This window comes from Zonotrichia albicollis, chromosome 6, assembly GCF_047830755.1.
Source record: "Zonotrichia albicollis isolate bZonAlb1 chromosome 6, bZonAlb1.hap1, whole genome shotgun sequence".
Lineage (NCBI taxonomy): Eukaryota > Metazoa > Chordata > Aves > Passeriformes > Passerellidae > Zonotrichia > Zonotrichia albicollis.
In genome coordinates, this window is record NC_133824.1 from 49,857,240 (window position 1) to 49,871,687 (window position 14,448).

General features: G+C 39.9%; 1 protein-coding gene across 11 annotated transcripts in view; it reads right to left on the minus strand.

The window, feature by feature from the left end:
* The window catches only part of PPFIA1 (PTPRF interacting protein alpha 1), a 52,681-nt gene that overhangs the window by 32,572 nt on the left and 5,661 nt on the right, over positions 1 to 14,448 (minus strand). The window lies entirely within an intron of this gene.

The window sequence follows — 14,448 nt, forward strand, 5'->3', positions numbered from 1 at the left end:
AAACAAAACCCCACCAAAGTGAAACAGCACAGAGTGAAGTGTCAACAGGGAACAGGAGTGGAGCTAACTCACATCACTTTCTGCATGCTTATTACTGCAGTGAACACAGCCAGTAGGGAAGAATACCCTCCTACAGTTAGGGGTTTCTGTCAGGAAATGATTGTACTAATATCTGCAAGAGCCACTGCAGCCTAAACCATTTCCCCTCTCTATCAACAGCCACACTAAAAATAAAATAATATAAAACTTAACTTAATTAAAAAGACATTTAAATGTTCTGTTAACTCAGGGAGCATACTCTGAATAGAATTAGAGGTACAACTATACACCACATTTAGAAGCAAACACAAAGCATAACTTAATGTACCCTGGAAAAATTTAAATTGTAATCTGAACTGCACTGGAAATGAGAATTGACAGTGCGAATGTGAACAAGTCCATCCTTTAGAAAAGAGCCTTGCAGGAAAGCAACCCTCATGTCTTGTCAATGCAACTTACAATGTGAAAATAAATATGCTTCAGTCACTCCAGCGGCCAGTGAACACACCAGGAGCATTTGGGTAAGAAAACATCAAAATGCTAGTAACTAACACTCCTTTCTGTTCTCCAAAATAAGGAAAACACTCATAAACAAGATCCTTGCCTAATAAACAATGGATTTGTACAGCTGAACTGCTGATTAGCAGGACAAGGTGAACACAAATATCCGGCTAAGTGGAGACACAATTGCTGCTTCTCTGCTTTTTCCAAACTCTGCAAGACACACTGCTTATCAGCCAGCAGCTGCATATCAAGTGAACGCTTAAGATGGAGCTGTTCTGCAGCAAAAGTCAAAGTGACAGAATGCACATGCTTAAAAACAAAAGGCCACATCAACCAATTAATTATACAAAGCACATCTGCAAATTCTAACATGCAGCTAAAATAAGCAGACATGGTCAAAAGACACTGCAATTTCCAATATTCATTTGGTAAACCTTATTCTAAAATATACACATGACTGGAAATACAAAAATACATTGCACAATATACACCTGAAGTGAACTCTGGAATTACTAATATATCAAGCTTTTAAAAGTTGCCGTGAAACAGACAGCAATACAACCACCACAGATGCAGAATCCATCCCTATAATCCCTCTTCCTAAATCAAATCCTGCTCATTGGAAAAAAGTTTCAGTCCCCCTGCTTAATAAACAATGCAACTTACAATGTGAAAAGATGCAAAGCATCTCCATTTATTTTCCTTTTTCAACTGTAAATTATTTTATTTCTCTAACACACTTAATTATTACATTCATATAAACACTTCACTGCAGTATTTCATTTGCATTCTTAAAAAAAAAAAAAAGGCCTATTATTTTCAAAATGGCTAGGAAATACTTCCAAAACAACCTGGTCTGTAAATACAGCTACCAGAACTTTTACACACACAAAACAAGTTACAAAAGGGTCCTAAGTGCAAGGTAAGAGGGGAAAAACCTACTTCAAGCTTCACTGGAGCTGACAGAAATACTGACTCTGTCATGAGCTTTCCCATCAGAGTGCTCCCTCACACCCAAGCTTTTCCTGCACCTTCAACATCCCACCTGTGGGAGCTTCCAAGACTCCCAGGGAACTGGCCGCACACTCCCCTTCTGCTCTCACAGGAGCTCAGGTAAACCAGAAACCAAAGCTTCCATTTTTCAAGGGCAGTCCCCACTTATCTTTACAGATTAGATAATTATGTAATACTGAGAAGAGCTTGGTATTTTTTGGTGTGGTTCCCCTTCCAAATTAATAATAATATAAGAAGAGTAATTTTTAAAACCCTAAAAATGCCAACATCAACATTTAGAAACATCAGTATTGCCCAATTCTCCAGATTACACTGGCCTGAAGTTTTGTATTTTTCCTGCCTCTATCCATTCTTGAGAACAGGATGAAGAGCACAGCAAGGACTACCAGACACTGTTCCATCATCCTTTTTCAACTTCAAATCACTGCATAGCATCAATATATGGATATCTTTTATCTGTATGAGCTTCCCCACGTGAAACCCAGCTGTATATTTGAAGAAAAGCTATTCACTCCTCAGATGGTTACAGGACACAGAGTTCCAGTCCATTGCATACTCCTGTGTAAATATAAATTGTGGCACAAATAGATCCCAATTGTGACATGAACCATCACACTGTCAGATGACCCAGAGCAAAAGTGCACACAGGAATTTATATTGCTGCTGCATAAACACACTGCCAGGGATTGCTGGCATTGCATAACACCTCCAGTGCTGTTTGTTTTGACATAATAGAGTTGCTTTGAGTCCCGTGAGCTGCCTAAGAAAGAACATTTGAACGTCCTTAGTTTCAGCTGACAGTGCCAAAAGACATGTCCTTTCTAGTTTTAATACTTACCTTCAATGGGAGACAATTTGTGATTTCCTTAAGCAGTTCAAAAGCAGAGAAACTATTTGCACCTTTATCATCTCAAAAAAATTCCAGTTGTCTCATAATTTCTTCCTTGGCATTGGATGAATGTACAGAAAGAATTAAAAGAAAAAGGAAAGAATCCTGAGAGACTTTCCCACTTGTCCACGAAGCTGTGTCACTTTTCTCTAATTGAGAGGACTGAGAGCAGCAGAATGAAGTTCTGCTCAGTCTCTGGCTGCCATCAAAATAATAAACACACAGCACTGGGGACTGACAAGAATGGAACTCACAATGAGCACTTCAGAGCACTCACACGGATGGGTGGGAGAGTGCTGAATTTACCAGGGAAATACTCCCTGCTGATTAGAACACTCTGGCAAACACCCATACTCTACACTAAACTGAAATGTTTACTGAAGAAAGTAACTTTCTGACCCAACTGAATCATTCCAAACACATCACTGCCAGAAATAAATATTCTCAACAAAAAGTCCCATTGAGCAAGTAAGTTGGTTCTTGTTCAGTAATTCATTTTTTGGGTTTTCTTTTTTGTCCCCAAGCTCCAGGATTTTTAAAGCAAGAGCATTTCTTCTACCTCAACCTTCAGAGCTGACCTTCAACCTTCAGTATTTAGATGCCACAATACAAACACCCTTCCAAAAGCTGGATCCATAAGGGCTGAGCTGTCAAGCCTGGCTGAGCTGACACACTTGGGAACTCCAAGATCCCAATCCAGGAACATTCCAGCTCTCAGAGAACAGGTTCCCTTCATGCTCATTACAAACATAATTCATAGGTCTCACAGACAGCACATCACAGACCAATAAATGCTACATGACAGGAAGACAGTATTTCACCTAGGGGAAGACTTGAAAGAAACCGAGGTAATTCCTGAAAGTCTGTTAATATAAGTTGTGTATTAGGGATGCTCTATAAATAACTAAATTTGTTTGGAATTTGGTCAAACAAAAAAAAACTTATTCCACAAGAAAATGCATCGTCATTCGAGTGCACAAATAATCATGAATTACAAGCAACCACATGGCCAGAAAATTTATACAAATTATGAAAATATATGCAATAAAAAAGAGAAACATTTTGAATCCATCAAATATTATTAAATGCTGTAAAGTAGTAACTTCAGGCAATAGAAGATGAAGTTGTGACTGTTACATCTTTAGGAACATCTCTGACTCAAATATTGATTGGAATTTATCTGTTTAATCTGCAAGTGATATTTTGGTTTACTGTTCTCATTCTGGTCTGCAAACTGAATATCAAGCATGCCACTCACAAATCTGAAGAGAGCAGGAAAAGAACAACTGGGGGAAGTGCAGGATATCAGGGGTGAAAACCAATGGGATCTGAGAGAAGTTTCCATCATGATGTTTGTACTACATATAAATCACAATTATTCCAAATGATGACTGCATGGAAATGGCAAATATACAGTTGAAAAAACAAACAAAGAAAGAAAACTTAAATATCTAGGTTTTTTTCTAGGGTATTTCACACTCGCTTCACTTTAAATCCAAGGGGTTTAGGTAGCAGACAGTGACCAAGAGCCCAAATATATTTGGAAGTTCCTAGCAAGCAAATTTTCATATCTATAAAGTCACAGGTTTGTTTTGGGATTTTTTAGGCTAAGAATCAGAACTATAAAATTATGAAACAGTTCAAGTATATTGAGAGTTAAAACTGAGGAGAACTGACTTGTTTTCACCATTAAATCCAACCTTGGAAAAAAACATAGTGAAACACCAACACAGATTATGCTTTGCCTGTTCCATGTAGTAAAACACATTGCTTTCAACCTTTCCATATCTCTGGCACTTGCTAATGGGAAAGAGAAAAATAAGCATGGAGTGTGCAAAGAAAAATATTTTCCTTTTCACATCATGAAACTAATTTCCAGTAAGTATCAAGCATCCTGACATTACTAAGCTACAAACATAGAACTTATTTCAAACATTAATAGAATTAATTCTGTTTTAACAAGTTTATCTTTTGTTCTTAAAAGCCCCAGAACTTAAAGGGGAGTGTAAGAGAATACTTCAAGTAATACTAAAACATGGATATAACAAAATCTTGTGTTTTGGAACACTGAAAGGCTTTTCAGTCTCAAAGTAGCTGTTTTTCCAAGTGGAGCTAACTACCCACCAGAGTGAGAACACACTGGAGCTCATTACATAATTAGTGTATTGGCCTCCTTTCGTATTTCTGTGTATGCATAAGATGTTTTATAACTCAAAACACAAGAACCAAAACAGAGGTTCAGTTTCTTTTCAGTCAAAAAAAAATTCTCCCCTTCCAACTAGTGGCACTGAGATATAGAAAAGGTTTCATACCACCTGTGGTTAACTCTCAAAAATCTGTATTTTCTCTGAAAAAAACTATGTTTTATCTTCCTCTATCAAGAACTGCAACACTGCATGAAAACACCCAAGTGAATATTGCTGCCAGCCAGTGATCAATACTAAACCTGAGGCAGTTCTTACCATTCAATCCCTTTTTTTAGCAGGTCTCCTTCAAGTGTCCCCCTTGGACTGACCTATCTAGGCTTTGTCATTAACGCTGCTCAGCCCTAAACAGGCAATTAAGTTTTAACGTGTTTACAGTTGCATAATGTTACTGCTCTAGAATGAAACTCTGGCTGTTCCCAGCCCACTTTGGAGCTGCAAGCAGAATCCACTGTCTGGCATTTGACAAGGCAAGAGCCAAAGGACTTCTCACTCGCAGCCAGCAGGTACCAAACGTGTGCCCAAGGGCAAATGGAAAAGCTTATACAGCAAGCCCAAGTCTCCATGGCAATAAGTGAGTTTCCAGTTACCATCCTGAGTGAGTTGTCCAAATTTATGCACAGTGTTCCCTGAGCTTAAACTACAAAGCACAAAAATCCAGATTTCAGTGCTGGAAGCTTCCGGAAGCACAAGGAAACATAAGTGGGGAAGGGTAGGATTGGGCAGCTTGGCAAGAGGAATGCAGGAGCAGCAGGAAAAGGGAGTTAGAAACACATCAGCTCCATGTAACTGCCCTTCCCTGATCCAACCAACACATTCCAGACATGGCCTGTTTGGGGTGCAGGGGGTAAAAGTACTGGAGCCCAAACCCGGATCCAGCCTCTTGCTCCTCTGAGCATGAGGGGTTTTCCTGCCACCACACGAATCCCTGCTCAGACATCACACACAGCAGCAAGGTCTGGAGTGGGAGCCTGCAAACCCCTGTGCACAGAGCCCTGGAATCATTACCTGCAGCCTGTCCATCCTGGACTAGCAGAGCCCTCCCTGCCTGGCCTCCAGCATCTCATTTTCCCCAAACCCAGCAGAACTGTGCTGTTATGTACACAAGGACAGGGGAAAGCCTGGTGCAAAAGCAGATCTTTGTGCAGCACTGGAGAGCCAGCATTCCCTGGTCACACACCTTGCTTGGCACTGAAGGGACCAAGGGCAACCTTCCAGGCTGCTCCATTACAGCCAGAGCTGCATCCATCCACCGCAGGGAGCACAAGTCACACATGTGACACAACACACGGTCCCTACAAACCTGTTTGCAGCTAATGTGGGCAAGCCCCAGCTGCACCCTAGAACTGCTCTATAGTCTGAGAAAATAAGGAAAGAGAACATGAGGTTAAGTAAGTCAGAAAACATCATCCAGTCACTTCTATTATAATCTGCAGTTTGTTCTGCATCTTCTGTAGAGTAACCAGCCCCGGGCTCATCACAGCATTCAGAATCTCTAATTTCTCCAGATAGTTTGTTAATCTCTGCACCAGCCTTAACATAGCAACACAGCTTGTTCAAAGCGGGGCAGATCACACAGGATGATCAATTAACCAGAGCAGACACAACCCGTTTTTATGCCAGCCTTTTAAACCCCTTTTAAAGCTACAGATGTGTATCAAATCAACCAGTGAAAACTCTCCCAAAGTACCTGGTTCTCCCCCCAGGGCATTCTCCAAATATTCAACTGAGAGGGCAAACCCTGCAAGTTAGCAGCATGCACAAAGGATTAACAAGAAATGAACATACTGAGCACTAACTTGAAATACCAGTTTGAAGCTATTTTCTTCACTTGTCTTTGTAAAAATACTTATGAAATCTTGCCTCTATTCAGGCAACACCGTGGATCTCCTCAGTAAGGAAGTTCAAAAGCTGAAGCATTACAAGAGCAAGCACAGGAAATACAGAAGCAGCCTTCAGAGGTGCATGAAACTTGGCATCTATTCATATGCAACAGTAGCAGAAAAGCTTCCAATCACTTCATTGTGGTGTGGCTATGCAAAGAGTTCCACCTTAGCTGCTCCTCAGTGTACAGGAATACGCCCCCTGAAAGGGCAGATAAGGAACAAAAGCATTCAGAAACATACAGAGCTTGTTTTCCTTGGAAAAATGTCCAAATCAGCTAAAATATGCATCAGGAAAACTTTAGTCATCGTTGAAAAACGGGCTTTGCAACTTGGGATGGCTACTTTGTGCAGAGCAGTAACTGTTGAGAAAAGCTGATAACAAACTAATCCTTTCCAATACTGTACCACTCCTACCACCAAGATTCCAGAATGACAGATTAACTTAACACAGAATAAGGCTACAGTACTTGGGGGGTGTCTGAAAAACAACAGCCTCTCAGTGACACACTGAATCAATGAATTCTGAGGGTTTCACAATCAGAGTTACCACACTCCTGCACCCCCAGCCTAGTCTATTTTGATGAGGAACTAATACAGTAAAGCAGCAGCACAACTTCTTAGGTGTAGCTTTAGGCATCTCCATTTTTGGAGTCCATGTCAGTGAAGAAACCTACCCACACCCATACCCACCATGGCAAAAGGAGAATACACTTGTACTTAATTAAAGAGCAAGAATCTTGCATTACCAGTTTGACAAGGTATGGGACCAAAAGCAGTCTCCATCTTTAATATGAGAGTAGAGGGATTTCACTGAAGTTTGTCCTCTCCTCACACAAAGCTGGTCAAGATTTCCTGGGATTCCATGCTGGACAGCACAGCGTGCAATCCTCCTTGGGGATGCCAAACTGCAGAACAACTGCAAGATGTGCTGAGAAGATTTAAGAAGCTCTGTAATTTTCCTAGGACCCCCATTCTGGAGACCAAGCAGCTGTAGAAAGATCTTTGAAGTTGTAAACAACACTGAATTGTAAGTTTACCTGGGCAAGAAAAATATACTCTAAACATACTGCACTTACAAGAAACAGCACAATTCTAGCTCAGCTGGCATTAAATATTAAATTTCTTTGACTTTTATGAATTAAAATTATTTAACCCTACATGCTACATTCTAGTCCTGTTACATGACTAACACTGCACAGTTTTTTACAAACAGACCCAGGACAAGACCCATCATGCACAACTATTTCAATGACAAGATACTCCTGCTTGCAAAAACTCTGAGCAGCAGCTGAGGCCCTGCCCTATTCTAATCGTTCATCTTGGCCTCTGGTTGCCAGCTTTAGTTCTGTGGCTAGCAGCTGAAAAGTACATTTTTCACACTCTCTTAAGAGGGAATGCTTGGGAATATCTGAATAAGGCTGGCCAAGCCACCCTCATTAAACAAGCAGCAGCATGTACCTCCCCCTCACTGCTCTCCTATTATATATATATGTGTATTTATTATTTTTGCCAAGTGATGAACACTTCAGTCTTATAATTTCAAACTTGTTTAAGCAAGTAATACTCACTGAGGACAGATTCGTGCCTTCAGCAGGAAATTCAACTTTCAGCTCTTCACATTTTGTTTTTCCCTACTCCTCTGTACTCTATCACCCCAGTTTACAGGCTGAGTGGATTTATTGGGCTAACTGAGGCTAAATATGTCCAAATCTGTGATATTCTGAATAAATTCTACTGTACCATTCCATGGAAAAGTTGCTCCATTTTAGCAAATACTCCAAAACAAAGCAATTCCAAAGTCCACACAAAAAAAGCACAATCTTGGGTCCTACAACTGACACATCTGCTATCTAAACACAGAAAAAAAACGAGGAAAAAAATCAGCAACATAGATTAAACATTGAAGGGCTGTTTTAGGGGGAGGGGTTAAGCTTTATTTAAAGTTCAAAGTCATTTTTGTGTCTGCCACAAACAAAAAAAATCCATAATGAACAGTTCTAAACTTGAGGATACCTTAACCCAGTCAGTAGAAGGAAACCAGGGAGATGAGCAAGGCTATAATGCAGAGAATAAATATATTTTTTTTAAATCAATCAATCAATAAATGATAAATAAATGAAAAATAAATAAATGAATAAAAGACAGGGGCAGGCTGTCAGTATGGTGTTACCACTACCAAATGATGAAGTGAAAGATGGGCTGGTGGGGAACCTGTGAAGCTCCTGTTCCACACTGGACTGAAACAAGGGAAAGATGATGCAACAGGGAAGCCCTGCAGCCTCCTACTCCACTGAGACAAAGAAATGCTTGGCCCAATTCTCTTCCTCTGCTTCCCAGGACTGAATCTTTTATAACCATTGTACAAAATTCAGGAGAGGGTTATGCAGTCTCCACAAACTGCAGCTCCAACGGGGTCAGAGTTACACCAATGTCAGTATCAGCATAAAAGAGACCCTGGGAGGGAAAAAGGACAGCTAAAACCCTAAAAAGCTGTTCCATTTCCACTTTACATGAAGCAAAGTAATTCCAGATTTCTTGAGACAAAGACTCAGCTTTTGGAAGATAATGGTGTGGAACCACACCCTGCAAAGACATTCTGAAAACTCAAGCAGCATGTTTTAGGAAATAAATTACTGGATGCACCTGCCTTGTGCTCTTTAACATAAGGTTAGAAGAATGTTAAGACTTTCCAAGCTCTTTCCCATGAACTACAAAAAGGTGATCATGCTGTATGATTACTTAAGAATAACAAAAAGATTCACAGTGGTATCCCAGGGCATCCCTGAAATTATCTAAACCAGACTTTTAGTCATTCCCCCAAATGTAGTACAGAAAATAGAGAGCTTTGAAGGGAGTTCACCTCACACAGGCAGAAACATGTGGAGAGCCCAACCAGATCCACCCACACATCCAATATCACCCTCCACACAGGCTCTGCTCTTCCAGCCCTACGTCTCCTGAGTGCAACACCATTCCTTACATCCAAATTAGATTAACTGAGGAACTCCAAACATGAGAATCCTGTTTATTAAATGTTTCATTTGGATCAGTGTCCGGTTTATCTCGGCTGTTTGAGGGGCCTGGAAGGCCCGGGGGTGGCCTTGGGGCAGCCTGCGTGTCGAAGGACGAGAAGAGGCTTCAGTTCTTCTTTCTGGTTTTATGTTTATTAATTGTTTATCTAAAAGATGTTCTTTCAGCCTAACAAAGATCCGCTCAGCAGTCAGCCATGGGCACACTGTCTCTGCCCTCCGGGGCAGGCACCTATCTTTATACCCATTGTGACGTGTACAATATTTATCATTTTTCCCCAATACCATCTATTCTTATAACTTGGTGTACTCTCAGTAATAACCAATAGAAAGGTGCCACCGTGGCCAAAGAAGATGGAGGAGAAGAGGAACAGAAGGAGGACAGGACACACCCCAATTCCTCCATCTTACTCCTCCAAACCCCTCTGTACATAAATCTTAAACCTTGTGTCTCACTCTCTAATTAACTAATCCCTTCACCATTCACCCTGTGAAGCCCTCATCCTTGTCGTCTCCTGTGTAGGGTTAAAGTCCAGCTACCAGACACTTCTGGCAACATTCCAGGACTCCCGAGCCCCCCCAGGGTCTCGGTGGCTCAGCATCTCAGGACTGAGATCTTGAGATCCGACAGATCAGAAGTTTCTTTTACTGCTGGGTTTCCAAAGCAGCCCATGCCTTAAATCCCAGTAGAAGCAAGAGGTTCAAGCATGAGATGCATCCAGGACTTCAAATAACCTACACAAGAGAGCCTTTAAGAATATAAAATTACAGAGTCCAGCTTCCCACTGGGAACAGCAAATCCACAGGCACAAGCTACTGTGAAAAGCACAGCAAATAACAGAATTTAGCTCTGGCACTATGAGTTCAGCAAGGTTGAGAGAGTCCCATGACTCCCAGCACGTTCAGCTCACAGGTTTCCCAATTACAGATAGGAATGCAAAGAAAATGAGAGTTTTGACCCCAACATTCTACTGGCAAAGTATATATTGCTAAATAATTGTGACAGGCTCACATAGGACAATTGAGAATCCACAACTCAAACCCACAAATCCACAGTTTAAACCCTGGCAGTCCCTTCAGATGTGTACAGAACTCCCTTTTTGCCCAATTTTGGTTTTTTAAGGCAATTTGAGGCTGCACAGTGAAAAAACTTTCATATCAAACATTCTGTAAGGCAAATGAGCAATTTCACTTTGAGATCTCTCCCTCCCTTTTCATCACTGTGCATGGAAATTCAGAACTAGCTTAATAAAAGTGGTCACTATTTATGGAGATAACCATGAATATAGGACCAATAAAAAACCAGGAATTTATGATCCTCATTACTGAATGAGCCCTCTCCACATTGAAGAATGTTTGTTTAGCTTTTACACCAAGCATTTTGGTGGCCAAAACTCCTTTAGAAGTAATTCAAAATAAACCAAATTTCTCAGCAGTGGACACTGTTCAGTATTGAAGACAATGATCAATAGACTTCATCAACTGCAAGGCAGTTTCTTCACAAGAACATTCACAGATCTTTCAACCATACATCAAGCCAGTCTCAACTCTGTACAGGCCAACACAGAAATTCTTTGTTTAAACTGCACATCTTAAGGTGGCTTTGTTTTGTTTGGCTTTTTAAACTATGTAAATTACTCAGCTCCATGGGATTATATAATTAAGTCCTTATACTGTGCACTGTTCTGTAAATTTGAAGAAAGAAAAGAAAATCTCACTTCTCTCAACAGTACAGTGTTTAACAAGCTCCATGCTTTACTCATTTTTACCACATAATCTACCCTGCCATTCTATATAAAAGGTAAATACACCTCCAAAAACAATGTTTTAAATGTATAGAACCAAATTTTATAGGCATTTATGTAAGAGGTAGGATTAAAAAAACCAAGCACCGTGCTTCAGAATATTTCTCTACAATTGGATACCCAACTCTACTATGTACTAGTAATAGAATAAAAACACACCATGCCTCAGACCATACCCAAAGAGAGATTACTGCTCTACAGAGAGAAAAAAAAGAAAAAACTGATGATTAAATTTAAAAAGAAAACCAAGAGCAGCTCATTTTCCTATGACAACAAAGAAAAAAATGCCTACTTTCTAAAAAGAAGTTCTTTTTTCTCCTTAACAAAACTCAAAAGGTCACAAATCAAATTTTTCAAGCTTTTTTCCAAGAATCCCTTTAAACAAGTCCTTATTTAAAATCTGTCCTGAAGCTATCTGATTATGCACAATGCTGCTCATGTAAGGACATTCTCATTAAGGAATCACAGAATCCTAGAATGGTTTGGGTTGGAAGGAACCTTAAAGTTCACCTGTGCCATGGGCAGGGACACCTTCCACCAGACCAGCCCAGAGCTCCATCCAGCCTGGACTTGAACTTTGGTGCACTTCACAGAATTTGTAAAACAAAAGACCAATTCTGGGTATTTCTCTTTCTGCAAACATAACCAGAAGACAGATGAATTACAGGAATTCATATGTATCCATCAACAGCCATGGCACATTTCAGATCCAACCGAAATTACACTGCTGTTAAGACCTGCACTACCATCCCCAAAAACCATATCCTCAGTAGACAGGAGCATAAACACATGAGCAAAGTTCAAGGCCACTGCGGAACAGCAAAAGAGGAGATTAAGCAACAAAGCTTCTCTTTTGAAAAATGCAGCAGCCCCAGCCACTGCAGGAGCAGGCCACAGAGCCCTGCCAGGCTGATCAGAAGGAAAGGAGCTGATTCCATGTGAAACCAAAGGGCAAGTCTGAAACAGAAAAGGTCATGGGCAAAAAACCAAGGGAACAACTACTCACATCAGCTTAGAGGAAAACAACACATCAGAATGAAAGTGAGCATTAACTTGGACTTGTAATCACACCCCTCCAATTCTAAATATCCAAACTCCCAGAACAATCTCAAGTGACTTACAGATATGGATTCCTACACAATCATCTGCGAGTTTCCAAAATATGGAAACATTATTTCCCTGTGCCTCTGTGAAAAAGTCAAGTTGAATAAAAAACTCACTCTGTTCAGTAGCAAAATAATAATTCTTCTTTCAGCCCAGAGAATGTGAAAACATTTTTCCTGGCAGGAATTGCATTACATTTACACTTGGGGAACCCATAGGCAGGATTATTACAAAAAGACCCTTGGAAAGTTATGAGCATCCAGATTATCTGACACACACAACACAAATTTATCTCTTCTCAGTATTTATAGCTTGAGATGTATATACACAAGAGATTATAGTATTTTCTAATATATGTCAACAGATACCAGTCAGCTTTACAGACTTTAAGTGACTTAAGCTGCCTAAATTGCCACAAGCAGCTTACACAAAGACCTCTGTCATATTCCTTTAAAAATGGAAAACTAAAACACAAATCCCCAAATTCAAGTGTGAAGCACATTCATGCAGTTATGAGATGCAATGGTAACACAGGGAGAGGGAAAAACAATTACAAATAGGCACTTAAAACGTTCTTTCCAAAAATTCAAGATCTCTGACAACACTTTTAACTCTAAGGGGTCTGCATATATTAAAATACAATGTGTCCTCCTAATTCCATGATCAAAACCTACAGTGAATAAAACCAACATTCAACTCTCCTAAATATATTACAGAAAAGATGAAACAAAGTCTTAGGCTAGTGGACATTAAAACCCTAAGAATTTGGAAGGCAGTAGGGAACTGTGTTCTTAATTCATATTTATCTTAAAAAAAAAAAAAAGAAAAAGGGATTTGGGTTTTTTTTTTCCTGGTACTGCAATTATGTAGCCACATTGAATCTTCAAGTCTTGCAACTAAGCATCTTCAAAGCACTTTTTAGTTACTCTCATAAAAGAACAGAGGAAAAAAATAAAAGGTAACAGAGGAAGAATTCTCTAAATACCAAAAGACACTACCCTCTTGCACCAGAGGCTACAGGCAACTGATGAAGGTATACATGTGATGTTCACCTGGTTCTAAATATATATTTTAAATACTTTGTTTTGATTATAGCTCTTTCCACCTCATACCCAGTCTGTTTTTAGGCTGCAGGTTGGACTAGAGCACCCCAAGCATTAATAAACCCACTGACAGACATCTGCCCACAGTAGCACAAGAGTAGGGAAAAATCACTAGCTCCTGTTTCAGGGCCTCATCCACTACCAAAACACATAAAAAGCATTTCTGTGCAGTCACCAAAACATTCTTTCTACAAATAAACTAAGGGAAATAAAAACAATAGTTTCGGACTTCACCAAATCTTCTTGTTAAGGGGAGGGATAGGAATGGGACACCACTCAGCAGTAAAACAGCAACAAATTTCACCCCAAACTTAACAGCAGTCAAATTCACCCTCAAATACAAGGAAACCCAAAATTAATTCCAAATTTAATCTAGCTAAATGGTCTATTTATAATCAAGCAAACCTAAATTAAAAGCACAGCATAAACAGCAAGTTGCTAACAATAGGCAAACAGATGTCTGCTGGGCAGGGGTGGGATGTTTCAATAAACAAACTAAAACATCCACATGAGAAACCAAGAACACAGAACCAGTGCTGGAGACTCAGTGCTCAATATACTCCTCTGCACCATTTAAGTATAGTCCTTTTTGCCCAAACACAGGGCATTATTTCAGACAAATTCATACTTTGAAGGTTTGGAGCAAAAGGTATCTGTTTCTATGTCTTGAAAACAAAGAAATGCTAGGGAAGCTGAGATTTATTGATAATCAGCGAAGAATTCTGAATGTTAACTCCTATCTCCATCTGACAAACTAGTGTAAAGCCAAATCAGTTCAGTAATTTACTAAGAGCCAAGTATGACTTAGCAACTGAAACTCAACACAGATGTCTGAAAATGCAACAGGAAGAGTCCTGTTCATCTCTGCTGT